The sequence below is a fragment of the Dreissena polymorpha genome, chromosome 14 (genome assembly GCF_020536995.1).
Source record: "Dreissena polymorpha isolate Duluth1 chromosome 14, UMN_Dpol_1.0, whole genome shotgun sequence".
NCBI classification, from domain to species: Eukaryota; Metazoa; Mollusca; class Bivalvia; order Myida; family Dreissenidae; genus Dreissena; species Dreissena polymorpha.
The window spans coordinates 21,878,622-21,900,733 of NC_068368.1; the positions used below are offsets into that span (position 1 = coordinate 21,878,622).

At 35.8% G+C, this 22,112-nt stretch overlaps 2 long non-coding RNA genes across 2 annotated transcripts; one reads left to right on the plus strand and one right to left on the minus strand.

The window, feature by feature from the left end:
• The first annotated feature begins 11,454 nt into the window (after window positions 1-11,454).
• LOC127858340 (uncharacterized) lies at window positions 11,455-12,938 on the plus strand. The gene is made up of 2 exons (XR_008038856.1): window positions 11,455-11,528; window positions 12,224-12,938. It is a non-coding gene; the product is annotated as an uncharacterized LOC127858340 (long non-coding RNA).
• A 366-nt stretch (window positions 12,939-13,304) lies between these two features.
• On the minus strand, window positions 13,305-14,909 carry LOC127858341 (uncharacterized). The gene is made up of 3 exons (XR_008038857.1): window positions 14,844-14,909; window positions 13,995-14,110; window positions 13,305-13,723 (listed from the first exon to the last, which is right to left on the minus strand). It is a non-coding gene; the product is annotated as an uncharacterized LOC127858341 (long non-coding RNA).
• Window positions 14,910-22,112: the final 7,203 nt, after the last annotated feature.

The following is a 22,112-nucleotide window of genomic DNA, read 5'->3' on the forward strand; positions in this document are numbered from 1 at the left end:
TTTATTAACACTTAAACATGCGGTCATTTATAACGTATAATCTATTCACAATATTTATTACAGAGCAACTCTTCGATTTAACAACAAAATTTAGTTAATTATTTAAGTATTATACGATTTGTAATAACGTTCCTCGGCTGAAGGAAGCTCGTATGAAAAATGTGTGTGAGATTCGTAGCATTTGGTGTGGTTTTATCGCAGAAGCTTGTGTTTTGTTGTTTTCCGAATGCGATAAAGAATATCAAAGCACCGCATTAAATTGCATCCGTACGGACGTCTAAGGTTTATTTGGCGTAGCCATTATCATTAAAAAGGAAGATACACGATTTAAAACTTCCCAATGACACAATATACTCATATACTGGTATTTTTTTTTTTTTTGGGGGGGGGGGGGCAGGATCAACGGGTTACTCAGGTGTTACCAATAGAGATGGACAGAATGAAAGCCCACCGTTAAGAACTTTATTATTGCAAAATATCTCAAGTTATTAATATATTTGCAAACATACTTAACGCAAAAAAAATTGTAATAATTTGTATTTGTAATTCAATACTTCTTACGTGGAAAACGCGCATTTATTACGGTATTATTATTATTATCATCATTATTTTCTATTTGTGTTATTATAGCTGTTATTATTTTATTTTTTTATTAGTATTATTATTAGTAGCAGTAGAAGTTGTGGTATTATTATTATTACTATTATAAAACTCATTTAAAGGGGCCTTGACACGTTTTTGTAAATTGACAAAAGTACAAAAATTGTTTTAGATTCGCAAATTTTCGATGTAGTTATGATATTTGTGAGAAAACAGTAATACTGAACTTGTACAATGCTCTTATATATAAATTATATGCATAACTTGGCGATTTATAAACCTGTAAATTATCGAACGTTTCAACGCGAAACGATTAAATAATTTGTAGAGTTTTTGTTTTTGTTTTCGTCATAATTTGTGCACTACGAGATAGAGTTTAAAATACATCACGTATTGTATAATCAAAAACAATAACCGGGGTAAATGTGACCTACTTCGGCTTAACATTTAATATTTTCACCTGATAGGTCACAGGGGAATGTCTGGAATGAACAAGGTGTTGTTCATTAAAACTGTTTAATCTATTATTTTGCCACGCTTGAAATTTATATAGTTATACAGTTGTGGTAACAATCTTTCGGTGATACTACCAAATTGATAACCGATACCTTATACCGTTGAATGGGAAAACAAACTTAGCGTCCTTACAATTCTTTTACTTTAAGAAATGCGCCGCAGAACATACATATACATAACAAAATTTATATAGCAAAATACAAAATAATCATTTATTATTAATGTTTCACTAAAGACACCTGAAACCAATATCATTAAATTTTAAACCATAATTTACTTGCTTTTCCAGCGGTGAACCCAGCATTGATCATTTTATGCCTTAAGTTGTGTTGCATGTTTCGTTTTGTATAATGTGTGCATATTGTCACTTGTCAGTAATAAAAGACTAGCTGATTATAGCAAAACTATGAGTCGTGTTTTGAGAAAACTGGGCTTTATGCATGTGCGTAAAGTGTCGTCCAATATTAGCCTGTGTAGTCCGCACAGGCTAATCAGGGACGACACTTTCCGCCTAAATTAGATTTTTGATAAGAAACGACTTCATTTAAACGAAAAATGTAAAAAGGGGGATGGCGTTGTCCCTGATTAGCCTGTGCGGACTGCACAGGCTAATCTTGGACGACACATTACGCACATGCATAAAGCCCAGTTTTCTCAAAACGCGACTCAAATTATCTCCTGCTGATGTGTATAGGGTTTCATTGTTTAAATATTTCACGAATTTCACAAATGTATTTTTTTTTTAATAAAACAGTTGTAGCGCATAGTCACATGTGGATCGGAAACACTTCATCATTATGACACAACGATATCTTCGACACAAATCCACTATGAACCTCTCAAAATTCCAAGCGGCCCTTACAAGTGATAGGACACGGGATGCAAGGGGTCGTCAATAGGTGTTAGGTGGTGGCTATGTCGTTCTCTATACGACATGCGAAATCACCCCGATCTAGAAAAAGGGTCTTGGCAAACAGCGTAGATCCAGATGAGACGACGCATTATGCGGCGTCTCATCAGGGTCTGCGCTGTTTGCTTAAAGCAATTTCTGTAAGTAATATTCTAAATAAAGAAATAAATATACTAGACATCCCTAAATTTGGAAATAAATTGATCCAATTTAGAAGTATGGGAGAGTCCACTAGGCATAAATGGGTTAAATTTCGAGATGCACATCAAGCCGTCGACCTTACAAGATGCATGTGACGGCGATAGCAGAAGATGGGAACTGATAACGGAGTTCGTGTGGAACGGAAATAAAACGCATTATTGAGTTGGACAGTTTTTAAGGACATACTCAAAGAAAATCTCGACGCATGGGGTAGCTTCAATTGTTTGTTTTAAACAATTCGACCTTATTACAATGGTGTAAGGAGATAAATGTCGTAAACAAATATGATCAGCTATATATAAATATCATTTGCATGATAACGCACGGTTGATCTTTCGATATTTCATTCATAACCGGTCAAGTGTCTTGGTGATTTTGTAATCAATGCAAAATGTATTGCTAGTGAAAAAAACATATAGATTTAAGAGGGTAATGATTTTAAGAACATATAAGTTCAAAACGACTCGGCAAAATTCAAACCATTATTAACCCTTACAGTGCTGGAACCGGATTTTGAAGGCCTTTGCAAACAGTTTGGATCCAGATGAGACGCCACAGAACGTGGCGTCTCATCAGGATCCAAACTGTTTGCTATTCTGATAATATTCTTTAAAAAAAATCGAAGAAAATGCTAATTTTAGAAATTCAGCAGACGACATTTTAGCAGACGACAAATTTCAAGAAAAGAATTGTCCTGATCAATCACGTGTTTGTTTATTGATGTATAGAAAAGATTTGTCCTGATCAATCACGTGTTTGTTTATTGATGTATAGAAAAGAATTGTCCTGATCAATCACGTGTTTGTTTATTGATGTATAGAAAAGAATTGTCCTGATCAATCACGTGTTTGTTAATTGATGTATAATCATGCAGTAAAAGGCCTTGCATTTGGAAATGGGATATCGGGTTAATCGATTTCAGTGTATGATTCAGTGGAGGTAAGGACGTAAAAAACTAATTAAACAAAAAAGTTAATGCTTACGTAAATATTTAAGGCATATTATTACCAGCTCTGTTTGCGGGAGGCCTTTTATAGACGGACATTTCGAGGACGTGTTATTGACTGTATTCGATTTTAGAGAGTGTTGCGGCAATGCTAGTAAGCATTTTTTGCTACCATCCACTGCTTATTAAAGCAAACATTTTGCATTCGGCTTTTTGTAATCTTTCAAGTAAGAAGAAGAAAAGAGATTGGATCATCAAATCAATCGCATGAAAGCCGTCAGATTTCTTGCACAGTTTGATTGTGTTTGCAGTCACTTTGAACCAGCGGAGATTCAGATCTCTGTCGTATCCAAGATATAGATAAATTGACCCCCTGCGATTCCAATTAAATCACCTAACTGTTCCATATCTGTAAAATAAACTGAAGTGATCGTTCTGTCGTAGCACCTGTTAGCCGCTTTGAAATCCGGACATTCTTGTTCCTAACTGCATAAAGAGGTTTATGTAGTTTGTCATAGTTTGCAATTTGTAAAACCTTACACAATACCGTAAGAATGTGCATAACAACAGTATTTCATCAAGATATGCGCTGCGTTCTGTGGAAATGAGGTTTAATTCATGCTCATGCATAAAGGGTCGTTCCAGATTAGCCTGTGCGGACTGAAGAGGGAAGACACTTTCCGCTTAACTTGATTTTTGCTAAGAAGAGACTTTCTTTAAACGAACAATATCATAAAAGCGGAAAGTGTCGTCTCTGAATAGCCTGTGCGGACTGCACTGGCTAATCTTGAACGACATTTAAAGCGCATACATTTAAACCCCTAATCACATAGTACGGTCCACATATAATCGTATATTATCTTTTTATAAAGTTGGAATAGATGTATCAATAAAATCTACGTCGTGCATGTTTGTAATAAGCATCCTTCGTCTGAATATACACCTTTCAGCTCCAGGTGCAAAGTAACTATATATATGCAAACTGATATAATAATGCACAAACAACTCAAATAAGCTCACAGAAAACTGATTCCTATTTAAACAATATAAAGCGCAGGCGCAGAAGAACGGATGAAGTGGGTGACATTTATCGATATCTGTTTGAAAAATATTAAATACGGGGGCAGCAATTTTTGGCTCAATTGGAAAAAGTAATAGTACCGGCCGATTGGGAAAACGGCGTCTAAAAATCTTCAAATTGGAAATTGTTCGTATGTTGAATTTCGTGGTACCTTATTGCAGAAACCCATTACAATATTATTTAACATGAAATGTTTTGATTCAGTTCTTATTCGGGATCGGCCCTCTTCATCGCAGACCTCTAATTGTTCATTGAACTGAGATCCTGACCGATGCACTTATATGGCCTCGTTCGACATTTACTCAGGATAGATATAATCAACAGTTCTCTAAAAGCCCAACTTAAAATACAGCAAGCACCACTAGGGCTGATGTCGTCGTTTTATTTGGTGTAGTTCTTATTGATGTGACTCTTTATGTACACACACCACTTCCTTTTAAGTTGAAAAAACTTCGCCCTCAACACGCACTGGCAAATTAACCCATTTATGCCCAGTGGACTCTCCCATCCTTCTAAATTGGATCAATTTATTTCCAAAAGTAGGGGTGTCTGGTATATTTATTTCTATATTTAGAATATTTCTTACAGAAATTTCTTTAAGCAAATAGCGCAGACCCAGATGAGACGCCGCATCATGCGGCGTCTCATCTGGGTCTACGCTGTTTGCAATGTCCTCTTTTCAGGACGCTAGGCATGAATGGGTTAAAACGGAAATGGCCTTATTGACAGAACACACTGTATCATTTAGAGATCCATAATCACTGCCCAATCTATTATGCGATATAAACACTTCCAACAACAAAAAGTTCCATACGAAGGTTAATTAAAATATGAAGACCCTTTAACAAGTAAAATATGTGTAAAAACGTTAACATGCAAACATTCTGCAACTTTTGACGACAAAATCGTTTCGCGTTGTCATATTGTTCCGTTTAACGCGTCAGGATCGAAATCATTCGATTTGCATTACTTTGCATAATTTGGGTCGCACTTGTCTGTGCTTTCAATTAGGTCCGCGCACTATCATAATAGATAACGGTAAAGTTCACAATCATAGGAAAACCTACGGAATCCGGAATAGGCCATCTATAACCTCGCCCTCGTTAATCAAGGGCGACACTAGACACACGAAGCGATCACGATATTTTGCGCGACAATCGCGGCGACGCACTATATTTTGCGCGACAGTTGCGGCGACGCACGATATTTTGCGCGACATTCGCTGCAACGCACGATATATTAAACACGATATATCGCCCTTGTCTAGGTAGCCCAAAAGGCGATATAGCGTGTTGAATATATGGTGCGTCGCCGCGACTGTCGCGCAAAGTATCGTGCATCGCCGCGACTGTAGCGCAATATATCGTGCGTCGCTTCGTGTTTCGTGCGTCGCCCTTTGAACGCGAGACACTTCACACGAAGCGATACACGATATGTTTCGCGACAGTCGCGGCGACTAACGATTTTTTGCGCGACAGTCGCGGCGACGCACGATATTTTGCGCGACAGTCGCGGCGACGCACGTAAAAATACATTCAGTCATTGACGCAGTTCCATTCAGTTTTGTTTTTCCCCTCACACTCTTTCCCTTTTGCAAGCTCTCTGTTCTTTTTTCTTCTTGCTGAATCGATTACAACATGACGTCTTCGCTTCAGCTCCGCTAATTAATCATCTAATGATTATTTATTAGAACTACGTCATGCTTCGGATGCTGCCCGAAGCCAATCCCGCGTTCGCTCGTAATTGTTCGGATATCGTCGAGTGGAATCAAAATGAGATATATTGTCCCATACAAAAAAACTAAAAACACACATTCAGTATATCGTTAATTCTTTGTTACCAGACCACATATAGTATTGAAATTTTGGCTATTGATATAAGGAACTCTGATGCTGTAATGCATTTAATTAATTTTACGAAGTAGTCTTTGATTTTGAGTGTTTATGGATCTTTCACCTGAATAAATCGTGCAATGTGCTTGTTGGTACACATCACTTTTATTTTGAACTGAAATAGAATCAAAATTTCCTTTGATTCGGGACGGCATTTACCAGTTATTTGTAAAGAAGGAAAGACACTCGCTGGGCAAGACAGAGAACATTGAAAAATTGAATTTCAAAAGCCGCATTTCCTTCTTTCGTGCTACTGTTTTGTCCTTTCGTTATGTTTATTACCATTATTCACTTTGATAACGATGCCCACGTTTGCCAACCGACACGTGTACCGCTTACGGAATCGAACTTGGAAAGTACGAGCCAAACAAGGACACATTCCGACATAGCCGGTCGCCTACCCAGCAACTAGTTCACCTATGATCTCCCTAACAAGCGCCCCGCATAGTAATGGTGGTAAAAGATGATCATCCGGTGAAGATATCTCTGGCTACGCTCAAGCCATATGGGTGACACTATATAAACCCATTTATGCCTAGTGGACTTTCCCATTCTTCTAAATTGGATCAATTTATTTCAAAAATTAGGGATGTCTAGTATATTTATTTCTATATTTAGAATATTTCTTACAGAAATTCATTTAAGCAAGCAGCGCAGACCCTGATGAGACGCCGCATAATGCGGCGTCTCATTAGGGTCTACGCTGTTTGCCAAGGCCCTTTTTTCTAGACGCTAGGCATAAATGGGTTTAGCAAACACTTCACACATGTGTGCGTTGGGAACGAATTCATACACTAGCGCCCCCGATATTAAATCATACGTATAAAGCGTGTTGGTAAACAAATATTTTTATATTAAACATTCGAAAAAGTCATTTTTCGAATATAAAACTATTGTTTTAATGTTGAAGTCAGATTGCCCTAAAATGAAATAATTTGGAAAATCAATCGCATTTAATTTGCCAGCTGGATATATACGTATTAAATTAAGTAAAAATGATCGTTTGACTACTTTGGAAGAAAACGATAATATGTACACAAGCATACTATATTTAACAAAATGGCACTAAAAACTGTGTGAAAAAAAAGCCGCGTCGTGTTAAAATGTCATATTTCTTCCTTACATTTGACACGCATCATGCGAAAATGGGTCTTATGCAATATGGCGGTGTAGCTCCAGATCAGCCTGCACTTTTTGCACAGTCTGGTCTGGAACCATCATGTTCGCTATCAAATAACGCATGATATCTTGGTATCATCAACGGACGGCGTAACTCCTGAACTGGGCGAATCTGCGGGCTGATTTTGAACTACGCCGTGTTATTATACCCAATTTTGCATGATGCGAATCGAATGTAAGGAAGTAATGTTTTACCTAGTTAAAAAGGTTATGAAATAATTTATCGTGCTCCCTCGTGTTCAATGGACTCTTATAAACGTAGTTTATATTAATACGTAAACGTCAGATGCAAACTTATTATATGAAAATGATGTGCTTTCCCGTATAGTTTCAAAAACGGCAAACATACTACTAGTCAAAAACAAAAAAAAATGTAATAATTTTAGATATAAAATTTATAAAACTCGTGAAGCAATGTGATTTTTGTCAATATCGAAATGTATTATAATAACAGTAAGAAAACAACATATTTTTTTTATTAAGATATAACAGGATAAAAACTTCGTTTTAATAGAATAATAGTAGTCATAAACGCCATATCATATTTGCGGAAATTATCCAATCTGGTATATCCTTGAACCCGAGTGTAAGAAGGTCGGAGAGGTGACTTTACACGGCTTCAAACAAACAGTGCATGCGACCCCACGCATCCAAACATATCGGTGCAATATCAGGCCCAGTTCAACAACGAAATATTTAAGTATCTGTTCAACCGTTTAATACGTTATTCATGCTTTAATAGTTTGCTATCGCTTTCAGATGGCTTGCCTAAGGGCATCGGCTGCTTCACGCGAATCTCGCACTTTTAGGTAATCGTGGTGACCAACGGATTGTTTTTGAAAGTCGTATGTTCAACGCACCTTTAGTTTAAAGGCCCCTCGAAATTTGAAGAGTTCCTCGGGGGAATTTTACTGAAAATAGCTACGTGCTAGAATGATAGGGTATTTTCGCTCCATGTGTGACGTTGTTTTTTTTTATTTGAGTCGCCTTTTGTTAAAACTGAATATGCGTTAAGTATCCTTCAGATTAGCATGTTCAGTCTTTTCAGTTTTATCATTGACGTCCCTTTACCGCTTTAACGGTACCCTTTTTAAAAGGAGTTCTCCCGTATAAAAAATCTAGTGTAGGCGGAAAATGCCTTCCATGATTAGCCTGTGTGGACTGCATTGGCTGATCTAGGACGACACTTAACGCACATGCATTTAGCCCAGATTTTCCACAACGAGAGGTTTTATTATCGATGTATAATTTCTTTGCAGAGCAATATGTGCGTTGTAATCTTATAGTTTGGAGTTTTATTAATGAATTGTAAGCTTAGATTACACTCGATCATGTTGTATCCCTAAGTGGTCAATTCGAAAATAGTGACTACATGTTTTCTAGAGAGTTTCTTTTCTCTTCGGGATTTAAAGCGATCGCATACTGCTTTTTGTGATTATTTCCTGCATACTAAGTTTTTCTGCAATATTTCGGTGCATTTCATCAGCGATTACATTGAAAGATGACGTTTGATGTGCGTTTATATAAGTATGGAGCTTTTGTTGAAATACCACGTCAGAAACTATGTTTTCCGAGGATGCTTTTCTTTGGGCGATTTTTTTTCTAAGAAGTTGCGAGAGCATATATTATGTCTGTATTTATTGAAATAGGACAGATTTATCTGTTAAAAAAATGTGGTTAATATGGCCAACAAGACCGAGCTTTCATAGGAACAAATGTGTCTTGTTCTGATAAAACTGGGCATAATACATGTGCGTAAAGTGTCGTCCCAGATGAGCCTGTGCAGTCCGCACAGGCTAATCAGGGACGACACTTTCCGCCTAAACTTGATTTTCGGTAAGGAGGGACTTCCTTGAAACTAAAAATACCATAAAAGCGGAAAGTGTCGTCCCTGATTAGCCTGTGCGGACTGCACAAGCTAATCTGGAACGACACGTTACGCATATGCATTATGTCCAGTTTTCTCAGAACGCGACACAAATCATCTGACCGAGTTTCATGATGATCGGAATAAAAATGTGTCATCAAGAGTGTTCACATGGTTTCACTATAACCGTACTAGGAAAATGCCCCAACAGATGTCGACCATGAATCACACAAGCCGGGACCATTTTAAAACTCGAACGAGACTCATACGAATGAATGTTCTGACCATGTTTCATGAAGATTTGACTACAATTATTACTTCTTAAGTGTCCACAAACATGTTCTTTAACTTGACCTAGTGACATAGTTTTTGACCTTACGCAAATTATTTTCGACCTCGGCCAGGATATTATTGGTACATATGTTCTTAAGGCCCGGTCACACCGCCAAAACTTTGCTTGAGCGTTCCTTGAGCGGTGAAAAACAATCATCACCGCTCGCTACCGTTCACGACCGTTAAACAGAAGTTGGCCCCCGTTAAGGCAACGCCGTATACGCTCGGTCACCGCTGATGGTTCCTCCTACCGCTCAGAAAGTTTTGAGCTGCACAAAATATTGCGAGCGGTGAGGAGTGGGCAATTTTCCGCTCCGACAAAGTTCACCACCGGTCCACCAACGCCCAGTCAAAGTTTGGCACCGCTAGACGCAAGTTCGTGGACGTTTGGGTCCGCAAGGCCAACGCAGAAATCTTGAATGCTGGACAACCGCTGCTTCGCCAGCTTTTCCCGGGCGGTGATTAAACGTTGCACAAACTTTGGTGGAGCGGTTGTAAGCGTTTTTCGAACGGACACGGAATCGCTGGAACGGTGTCGGGCGTTGAAGTAGCGATCCATTGCAGTGATGAACTTTGGTTTGGCGTTGGTATTGAGGTGTTGGAGCGGGACCAGAATTTGGCTATAAAAACGGGGAGAAATGAGTCAGGAGTCCATTTTAAATCGAGCTACCGTTGAGTGCAGACCTCATTTCAATTTGCTCAGTTACAGTAAAAGTGTTCTACAATGGATGCTGTGAGACTTGTTGTGATTGATGCACTAGTCCAGCAGCAGAATCAGAACCTCCTCAGATTGCAACAAGCTGTTGACAGAAGGTGAAGAGAGAAGAAGGAGAGACAGAGTTGTGTGAGTCAGACAGTGGATACTGAGAAGGCCTGAACATGGACTGTATCACAAGATTCTTGAAGGCTGCTGCCTCTCCATCTCCAGCCTTCCACTTCTTTTGTCTACGTGGCATGATGAACTTCAACTATCGACTTCTATCAAAAATTATCAGAACGTCTATCAAAGTTCCGTAGTCAGAAGCGGTTTGCCGCTATACCAACTTTAAACTCCCGCCGAGCCGACGCGCGCATGCGCAGAACGCCGCTCTATCAACGCTCGCGTCACCGCTAAACCAACGCTCGCTACCGCTCGCTACCGTTAAACCAACGCTAAACAAACGCTGGCTTCAGCGGTGCACCGCTTTGGCAACGCCCGTGTTTTCGATTTTTTTTCCCATTTTGTGCGCGGTGACGAGCGTTACCGAAATTCGGCCCCTCTTCATACCGTTCAAGGAACGCTCCAGCAAAGTTCTGGCGGTGTGACCGGGCCTTTACAAAGAGTAATAAACATTGGCTAATACATTTTTCCCCAAGAGGGCTCACAATGTAATTCTGATGACGCATGCGGACGACGGACATAATGCGGTCAAGAAAACACGTTGCCATGAGCACGTTGTACCTAGGTGAGCTACAAACAGTAAAATGCATAATAAAAAAGTGAAGACATGCTGCAGTGGATTTATTAACGTAATAATACATTTTTCAAAGCTTGTATAAAAGTAATACATACATTTACTATAAGAAAAATGATAAAAACATAGTGTCAAAGGTCTTGCTTTGATTATAGTCATACTAAAGTAACATAATCTTTTTCATTAAAAGTGATTAATTTCTAATTGTGTAACAGTTATAAATAAATGAAGACATTTGCGGAATGTATATAAAATATAAGCAAAGGTTCATGTACATCGCATAACATCTCATGCAATCAAATACAACCAATAACATTGAGTACGCAATTTAAAGCTAATGAACTTGTTTTTGTTAGGATTTTGATGGTACCTATAAACAGACGCAATATTTAGTATTTGAACCACATATTTGCAATTTTTAATTTTAAATAGTTCTTAATAATATCAGTTATCAGTCAGCATAAAACTCGACCTAAATCACGGTGCCTATACCACGTGACTTTTTAAGATCTGTGTGGGGAGTTAAATGTCAACAAAAGCACGACGAAGGTAAGATTTTTAAGGATAACTTTTTTAATATGTCATCATTTTCAATGGGATAAAGTAGAGAGCCCGCTCATTCATGAGAGTTTTCTATAGGTATCATGATTTTGTAAAACAAATGAATATTTTTTCAGTAAAGTGCAACCGCGCGTTTGAACGGTTAGAAAAAGGTAGGATCAGTGTGGGGACATTATTTTATTATGACACAGAAACATCACCTCTCGTGAAATAAAGCAATAAACTTTATGGGCGGAGCTTACACTATATCATTTTGCATTCTTTTTTCAGGTTTCTTTCATATATTTATGAAAACAAAATCAAGAAAAATATTCTAACAGTAATCTGATCTGTGTGGTATACGTGTTTAGAAGGATCTGTGTGGTATCCATGTTTCTACAATTTACGGATAAATTGAGATAATAACGACAATATATATATTTTTTGATTAATTTCAATTATTTCAATACAACAATTACTACTACCAATACTACTATTACTACTACTTCTGCTACTACTACTACTACTACTAATACTACTGCTACTACTACTACTACTACTACTACTACTACTACTACTACTACTGCTACTACTACTACTACTGCTACTACTACTACTACTACAACTATTACTACTACTAGTAGTAGTAGTAATAGTAGTAGTAGTAGATCTATTATTATTATTTAAAAATTAATTCATTTCAGTAATCACCTATTTGGCCCTAGTGAGCGGACAAGGGTTAAGGGAAGAAAAAACAGAGGAAACAGTTTCACGAGACAGGAATGCTATACAGAAGGGGACACTAGGAGTAAGGTGGGAGCGGGCGAGACGAAACGATAGCAAACTGTTGCCAACAATAAGAATGCGGATAGACGCACACAATGGAGATTTTAATTCTGACACAAATTCTGCAATAGAAATTGTGTCAAATATTACACAGGTTGACAAAAAGCAAAGGCATGTTCTTTCCGGAGTAATACGTATGTTTTAAAATCAAATTTGGAATACAAACTGATAAAACAGAATCCACCAGACGTATTGGCTTGTCATTTTGTTGTTATTTAAAGTTTAAGGTAAACGGTATGTTTATTAAAAACAAAATACTGGTCATAGTAGAAACATATATATATGTGTGTGTTTGTGTGTTTTATTTCATATATGGAATTCATATTGTTGCATTAGTTTATTACATAGTATAGATATTGACAATCATTCGCCATGTGTTGGTGATAATTTCATGTTATAAATTATGTCGTTGTATTCAGTGTAACAAATGTATGCTTATCTTTAGCGTTAATTATTTTGAAGAGAATATAAAATGTAAATGAATAAATATTATATAATATGATTATATATGTACGATTCTCCTCTTGTGTTGTGAGGGATGCAGCTCTGAAGAATGTCAAGACGTATTTCGAATTGAGGAGTATTGTTTTGTATACACAACCACATTGCATACATTGTTTACTGTCAATTACCACGGCCTAGAGTAATTATAAGCAGGCAGTTAATTATGTAAAGCAATCGTGAAAATCCTTAGTATTAGAAACCCTGGCTGCTTATGATTATCGAACTAGCTCGTGACAGCGGTATTTAAAATTGAAACCAACGAAAAAACATCGCAAAACTTTAATCAAGTTATAATTAAAAAAGAATCACAGATTCGATAATACAAATCACAGATGCGATATATTAATGAATAACGTAAATCCAAATTATTGCACAATTATTTGAGATGATTTCAAACACACAAACGAACTAAACGAAACCTAAAAATTAATCAACTTCGGATAACTTTAGAATCATTTTGAAAAGTAAAGTAAAAGTAAAACAACGAATAAAATAACGAAAAACGATAATGAAGTTACACAGACAAACTGTAAACTATTATGATTTTTAATCAGTATTCACGGATTTATGTGAAGTCCTCACGTATCGAGAAAAGTTTGTTTTGCGTGTGTACGTTTTGAAACACTCCTCACTACTGTAACACTTGTCATGCATGTGGGTATTGGCGTGCTCTCTGAGGTCATTCTCACTCCTAACTGCCAACCCACACTGGTAACATTTCACCAATCCCTCTTTTTTTGCACTTTTCTCTCTAGCCACGAGTAGGTACTTGTCCGCAAAGCTCCTGCCGCACTGTACACACACGTGATATTGGGGTCCTTTGTTCGTTGAAGCCTTCTAAGATTGTAGGCATCCTGAGAAAAAAACAACATATTTTATTCACGTGACATTTCAATGCGTAAACACGCTATTTCAAAAAATGTTAGTATCTGAGGACACGCGTTCGTTAGTTTTAAATTACAAACGATTTGACGATTATTAAGGTATTTCAAAATACAACATGTATATGATAACCTGAGAGATGAGATATATTGTATATTTGTGTTGTTTCAAGAAAATCCGTTCATCTGTTTGTTAGCATAACTGTATAAAAAATGTAACTATTTTTAAGGTATTTAATCTTACCTGAAATGCTTTCCCACAGCAGTTATAGTTTCCAGAGTTAGCGTGTCCCCTAATGTGGCGCAATAATCCAGCTCTGGTCTTCGACATTTTTCCGCGTTCGGAGCATTGAGCCATACCTTAAAGCAAATATAATATCAAAAATAATATACGATACATTTCTTCACCTGACAGTAGTGTTTGGCGCCAAAATAAAAATGGAATTTGATACAATAACATAAAGTATACACTTATTTAAGGTAAGCATGGACTTGTCATCGATTAAGATGCTCCAGCGTAAGATTTTAATATTATAATGGGGATTGTACAGCATGCCTGTAAATCATAATTATGTATTAGTTTAACAAGCGGTGCAAGCGTAGTGTATAGCCATTATGTGTTTTACATGCTAGCGCATTTAAAAATCCCGTTTCAAATACATTGTTGACAAGCATTTTCTTAAACAACTAAATAGAACTGAAAAACTTAAAAACAGTATACCACACAGATCCGTTGAAAAACGTATACCACACAGATCATATTACTGTAAGAATAGTTTTCTTGAATTTTGTTTCGTAAATAAATAAAAGAAACCTGAAAATGGATGCAAAATGATATAGTGTAAGCTCCGCCCATAAAATTTATTTCTTAATTTCACCAGAGGCAATGTTTTTGTGTAAAAAAAAGAATGTCCCCACACTGATCCTACCCTTTTCTAACCGTTCAAACGCGCGGTTGCACTTTACTGAAAAAATACTTATTTGTTTTATAAAATCATGATACCTATAGAAAACTCTCATGAATTAGCGGGCTCTCCACTTTATCCCATTAAAAATGGTGACATATTAAAAAAGTTATCCTTAAAAATCTTACCTTCGTCGCGCTTTTGTTGATATTTTACTCCCCACACAGATCTTAAAAAGTCACGTGGTATAGGCACCGTGTAAATGACACTCTGGGCAAATGGTGTTTACGAAGACAAAATGTTCTGCGCATGTCAAACATTTGAAAGAATACATGTCCTCATTTACTTCAAATTTTCGAATCGATAAACCGTGTGTGAAACGACTCAAATGAGTGTTCATATACATGTCATAAAGATTAAAGTATTAGGTAGCAACATAAAAGATTGAAAATTGAAATAAAAGTGCTCTAAGGAAATTTCAGAATAAACTACATATTAACTATATTTACATACATTTAAGAATATAATAATTTATATTTAAAAAAGCATCACATTTTATGTATTTTGAATAGCCTAGAATCAAACAAATAATGCTTAAGACTGTGTTTTAGATTTAATTAAGCGCATGAACTTTCAACGATTGCTGCGTTTCTGAAGGCTTCTGTCAATCAAACATTATGACTATGTATGCTCTTACAGAAAACTGAATATAGACGTTTATTATATCAGGCTATATGTTGCAGAAAGGATTAACATTTGAAATGTACTGCAGGTAAAATTCCTGACAAAAATTACCTTCCAGATCATACTCATCACACATTATTGGTAATACTATCAATTCAGAGTATTTACGATAAACATTTTCCCCTCGGAAAGTAAAAATAGTGAATTCATTTAATTTGGTCTTTTTGTGAATCTCCTTATCAGCCAAAACTGTCCGCCTTGTAAAGCTGCTAATTGAAGATGCGAATAAAAATATAATGGCATTTGTATCTGCAATCAATTTACGATGCGTTTAACCCGTGTATGCCTTGCGTCTAGAAAAAAAAGGCCTTAGCAATCAGCGTAGACCCAGATGAGACGCCGCATGATGCGGCGTCTCATCAGGGTCTGCGCTGTTTGCTTAAAGGAATTTCTGTAAGAAATATTCTAAATATAGAAATGAATATACTAGACATCCCTAATTTTTGGAAATAAATTGATCCAATTTAGAAGGATGGGAGAGTCCACTAGGCATAAATGGGTTAAAAACAGCAGCCGCGTTGCTCCTAACTATCTACAAGTCACATTTTTACAACCTTTAGAGTGAAGACCATATGTAACATGGTTTGCCTTTCAAGTAACCCCTCATAGTTCATACGCCTCATCTGCTGTTGTTGCATCCTCTGAGTCTTCTTTCAAGTAACATTTGTACTCAAAATCAACGAATATTTCGTACAATATTTCGTAAAATAAAACTAAATAATTAAAAATCATTGTTCCTTATGGCCATTGTCGAAATTTCAACGCTAGATGTGGTCTGGTAAAATAGATGTGTGTGGATACAAAATGCTCTTATTTGATTATGGTTTTAACATGGTACCATTTTAGTGTTCGTGTGTCGTATCAATAGATATAATCGCAGGAAATTAACATGGAAATTATTAAGGTCACAAATAAATAAAAACGAGCATTTTGTATCTACAAAAATCTATGTAATCATACCACATCTAGCGTTGAAATTGTGGCTATTGCTATAAGGAACACTGATTGTTTAGGTGTTAACTTTATTTTACGAAATACTTTACGAAATGTTCGTTGATTTTGAGCGTTATAGAGACTTTAAAGCATGTGCTCAATCTGACCCCACATTGGACACCTTTTGTTAGATAAGAGTGTCTCTGCAAGAAGGCATTGTGTACGATTCTTTGAATATGTATGGTCTTCTATGGATCGGAATAAGGTTTAAGCACAATACATTATACAATGAACATGAAGGTCATCATAAAATACCTATGGGCCGTGCTCTGTGAAAAGGGGCTGTAATGCATGTGCGTAAAGTGTCGTCCCAGATTAGCCTGCGAAGTCCGCATAGGCTAATCAGGGACAACACTTTCCGTATAAACTGGGGTTTTGCTTAGAAGAGGCTATCTTTTAACGAACAATACACACAGCGAAAAGGGGCGTCTCTGATTTGCCTGTGCGGACTTTACATGCTAATCTGGGACGACACTTTACGCAAATGCATTAAACCCCTTTTTCAAAAAGCATGGCTCGTTTATTTATGCCCTTATCTGAATAACAAAAACAAATAAAATGAGAAGAGGCACTCCAGAACTTTTGTTAATGCAAACTACTTAAAGTACATTTTGCAAAATTGTACAGGAGAATATTAAACTGTATCAGATTAACTTTTCAAACAACGAATGTTTTATATTTTCCTGTTTGATAGAGAATACTCTGTTCCAATCACATTAAAACATGTTTGTATTTTCACAAACAAACAATTTATTTGAAAATATTTTACGTGTATCATGTAGCACAGAAATTTAACCTGTTTGCATTTGGCGTTAAGAGCGAAACAGTTCTAGATGATTATAAGCTGACTTTACTGACCGAGTTACAGTAGTTATTTTTCATAAAAATAATTTTCCTATTTTGAAAATAATAATGTTTCAAAAATGGCATGCATTAAGAATCTTTTCGCACTGAGTGTTACATTTTTATACCAACTTCTCAGAGCCACACAGTTCAAAGCGACATTTAGGTACAATAGTTAATTTTCATCAGTAACAAAATATTATCTGTCATCAGTAACAAAATATTATCTGTGCTTGGCGTTGACATGACATAATTATGACCTTTTCGCACTTAAAAATAAACAAAATTCAACTAAGAGATTCAGGAAAAAAAACAATTGTACTTGTACTCGATTACCTTGAACTAATATATTTTAATACATGATGGGCATGGATGTTGCGATACAAAATATACAAAAAAAATCATTTTGCGAAAAATGTCAGTTACAGCAGTTTTGCTTTCACCCTTATATATATTACATGGATATAAACACACATCGTTTGAAACAAAATATTATACGATTTGTCTTTTTTAATTTGGCATCATCAATGTGTTATACTCTTGAAAATTATAGTTCCTCTTTCCCAGGTTTAAAAACTGCCTGTACACCACCTGACTAAATGTTCAAAACAATATGACAATCAGATACAGTACTTATATCAGCATTTAATCACCTTTAATATGTTATTGTTTCCTTTTGTTTTAAATTACCGGTAGAATCGGAAATTTAATCTGACTTGAGACAGTTACTGGTCTACAAAGTCGAAATAACACAAATACGGACAAGCCATATGGAGTACTTTCGTCGGCAGCTGAGTCAAAATAAATCACTAGAGTAGTAGAGACACACGCAACCTAGTGATCACACAGACTGTAGTCCCCGTGTATCACAAATCATTGTCAACATCAGACGACGCGGACTAAAGGGCTAAAATTTAGAATGTCTTGTTCATTTTATATTCTCACTCTGTTTTTAAGGTATTCGATTACATATGAACAACGATTTAAGCATGATTTAACAAGATTCGTTAATGGTGTAAGTGCGTGAAAAACGAAACAAAAACAACGTTGAAGTGACATTTATATTATGCAGTGATATGCGACTGTTTCTAACTTTCTACCTCTATCAATGACCCAAATAAGTGATAGGCTAATCTTATTAGATTATGGTGTTACGATTACAGCAGTGACAACAAAGGTGGAACACTAAGTACATCATAGAGAGATTAACATTTAAATAATAATGATCCATCTTTTTAGGTTGTGATAAAAACTTATTTTGTATACCGTTTTACGGGATTTGAGTAGTCTGCTGTTTTGGAAGAGATATATTTAGATCATGTTATTGGAGCTTAATACCATAATTTCAGTGGTCAATTATGGTTTTGTTTACATTTATTTACCGCCCTCCTCAAAGTCCCACAATACATAAGAACATAATAATACTCTGAAACTAGCGGGCCGTATTTATGAGTATCAAATATACTTACTTGTAAGTTAAGGAGGTTCTTCAGTAGGCCAACATTAGTGTTATTTTACTTTTTTGTATGTTCTTATTATTCTTAATTTGCTATTTCATTGATACACTTAGTTTGAGTGAATATTACAATTCTGATGAATTAATTCTGGGCAAAAATAAATTGGTATTTAACCAGTTACTCTTTATGGGAATGTAGTTTTTCCTGCTAGTTTGTTTGTTTGTTTTTGTATAATTTGAAGTCACCTTTATGTGATATTATAAATATCATGTGTTATTATGACACGCATGTAATGCGTTTAGATTATGAAGAAAGTATGTTATGTTTTACCATAATTTCCTATCACAGTGTCAATTACTGATAACAGTCGTATTTGCCATCGTCATAGCAATAGTCATAATCATGTTCCATTACCTTCGTAGATGTAATATTCGACGTTGCCTTTGTTCTCATCGGCATGATCGGTGGCATTATCCTTGGTTAACCCATTTATGCCTGGTGGACTCTCCCATCGTTTAAAATTGGATCAATTTATTTCCAAAATTAGGGATGTCTAGTTTATCTATTTCTATATGTATGATATTTCTTACAGAAATTCCTTTAAGCAAACAGCGCAGACCCTGATGAGACGCTGCATCATGCGGCGTCTCATCTGGGTCTACGCTGTTTGCCAATGCCTTTTTTTCTAGACGCTAGTCATAAATGGGTTAAGGTTGAGTGTTAAAACTAAAATCAAAAAATGAAAACATGACGAGTTATTGCAATGTATCGTCCGACTAAGGCAGGTTCAGGACCGACGCTACACTGTGACCACAAAATCACAGATTATTTTTCAACATACTTTTTAACGGTACTACACTGGTACGTGTATTTCGTAAAATTTAATATTTTAAGGGACGCAATATACCTGTATTCAGACATTTAATTATCTGTATTGTGAGTATCGCTTTGCATTGGTTGCTTTTAATATCTTTTTGTCGTCTTAAGTTGAGCTTCTTTTTTTCAAAAATACGTTGATAGTTATAGTACGATGTCGCCGTATTATTATAAAAAATAAGGGACCTTTTCACATATTTTGGCAGATATTGAAGTATGTGTCACTTAATGTTTCATATTGACAAATGTAAAAATGGATCTCATAAAACTCCAGTAAAAACACAATTTAAAAAAAAGTTACCCTCCACTGGTCTCGAATCACTTACCCCTGTAGTAAACGTCTAATGCTTAAACCACTCGACCATCCGTGCTAATATGAAAGACGTATTTTATACTTTATATAAGCAATCCTCGTAAGTGTCATAAAAAATATAACTAAAACAACAGAGCTCTCCAAATTATTCACTCGTTTTGCGTTCCAACGCTTTATAAGTTTCAGGTTTTTAAAGCCTCTATAACGCTCAAAAACAACGAAAATTTCGTAAAGTATTTCGTTAATAAAATAAAGTTAACATATAAACAATAAGAGTTCCTTATAGCAATAGCCTCACTTTCAACGCTAGATATGGTATGATTACATAAGATTTGTGTAGATACAAAATGCTCGTTTGTATTTATTTATAACACAATTAATTCCATTCTAATTTAACGCGAATATATCTATTCATACGACACACGAACACTAAAATGGTATCATGTTAGTGTTCATGTGTCGTATGAATAGGTATTGTTGAGGAAAATTAAAATGGAATTAATATGCAAAAAAATAATAAAAACGAACATTTTGTATCTACAAATATCTTTTTTACCAGACCACATCTGGCGTTGAAATGTCTGCAATTGCCACAAGGAACACTGATTTTTAAATGTTTAACTTTATTTTACGAAATACTTTACACAATTTTCGTTGATTTTGAGCGGGATAGAGTCAAGCGTCAATAAATTCATACTATGCATTTTTAGAGCATTTTAAATACTCAGTTTTGCTGTTTCCTCACAAATTTCATAACTTCAACGAAAATTTGCGAATATGATTTTTTTTAATTTGTCATTTTACCAAAACGTGAAAAGGTCTCTTTAAGTCTGTGCGATTTGTTTGAGCTGCGATTTTACCCCATGCCGTTGCATCCAAAATCGTAAGTATAACACTAAGTTAATCTAGTTTAGATGAAGGCGAGCTGTTTCGATACAGCACACTCGTTAAACTCAATAGGATGCTCACGCACACTTTGGCGAATAAAATTGTCAGTGTTTATTTAACACTAGCTTTTATTATATAATCATTATCGCCTGATGTGGCAGCACTTGCAACTAGTAGCTGGTGTGTGTAACGCTATTGCAGAAAGTCCCAATAACAGAATCTGTAGATCTTAATCGTAATCATAGAAACCCAGAGTCCGTACTATTGTATCAAACGTTAAAGTAGCCGTTGCTATAAGACTACAGGCATATCATATTTCGTTAAATGTGTTGTTTTAATTTTTTAAATGATAATTTAAATTAACAGGTGTTCAGATGAATAGTATGATCATGAGATAATAACTAAATTTGAGCGAATTATGTGGTCATTCTAAGAAAGCAACACAATTTTCTGTTAACCCATGTATGCCTAGCGTCTAGAAAAAAATACCTTGGCAAACAGCGTAGACCCAGATGAGACGCCGCATGATGCGGCGTCTCATCAGGGCCAGCACTGTTTGCTGAAAGGAATTTGTGTAAGAAATATTCTAAATATAGAAATAAATATATTATACATCCCTAATTTTGGAAATAACTTGGTCCAATTTAGAAGGATGGGTGAGTTCACTAGGCATAAATGGGTTAACGATTTTTTTTTTTTAATCTCGTGGAGTGTTTTGCTTCAGTTCATGCATTCTGGAAACACGTGTATGTAAACACTGTGCATTTGTCACAAGAGGTCATGCTACTATATGATCGATTATGTCAATATATTTACATATTTAATGCAAACGCAAACAATAACACAATACTACACCCCACATCAGTCAGCTCTATTTAAAGTACGATATGTTCTTTTTTGTTGACGTTGGGAATGCACGGGGATGTACTTTAAATTATGCACTTTTAATGGTATCGATTTGAACGCATCGCCACGTTTATAATAATTTATTTTCTCGATTTGTTATGTCCTAAAGTTTAAACAGTGTTCATGTTTTTAGAACGTTTAGTAAATATCATTGACAATTTCTGTTACTAAATCGACATTAAAGCATGTTAGTATGTTTTTCATGACCTTGTAGTGTATTTACTTACAGGCAAAACTTACATGATGATTCGAATATTCAACTAGATAATGCTATTTCTCAAAATAATTTGCATCCACGACGAGATGTAGCTGTTTTTGATAGTTTTTTAATGCTACGTGTACTCTGGTTTGCATCCATCCTTTTTATAGGTAAATGGTTTTTCTTTTGTAATGTATTATTTAATTGAAATTGTGATATGATGTGATATATTTATATT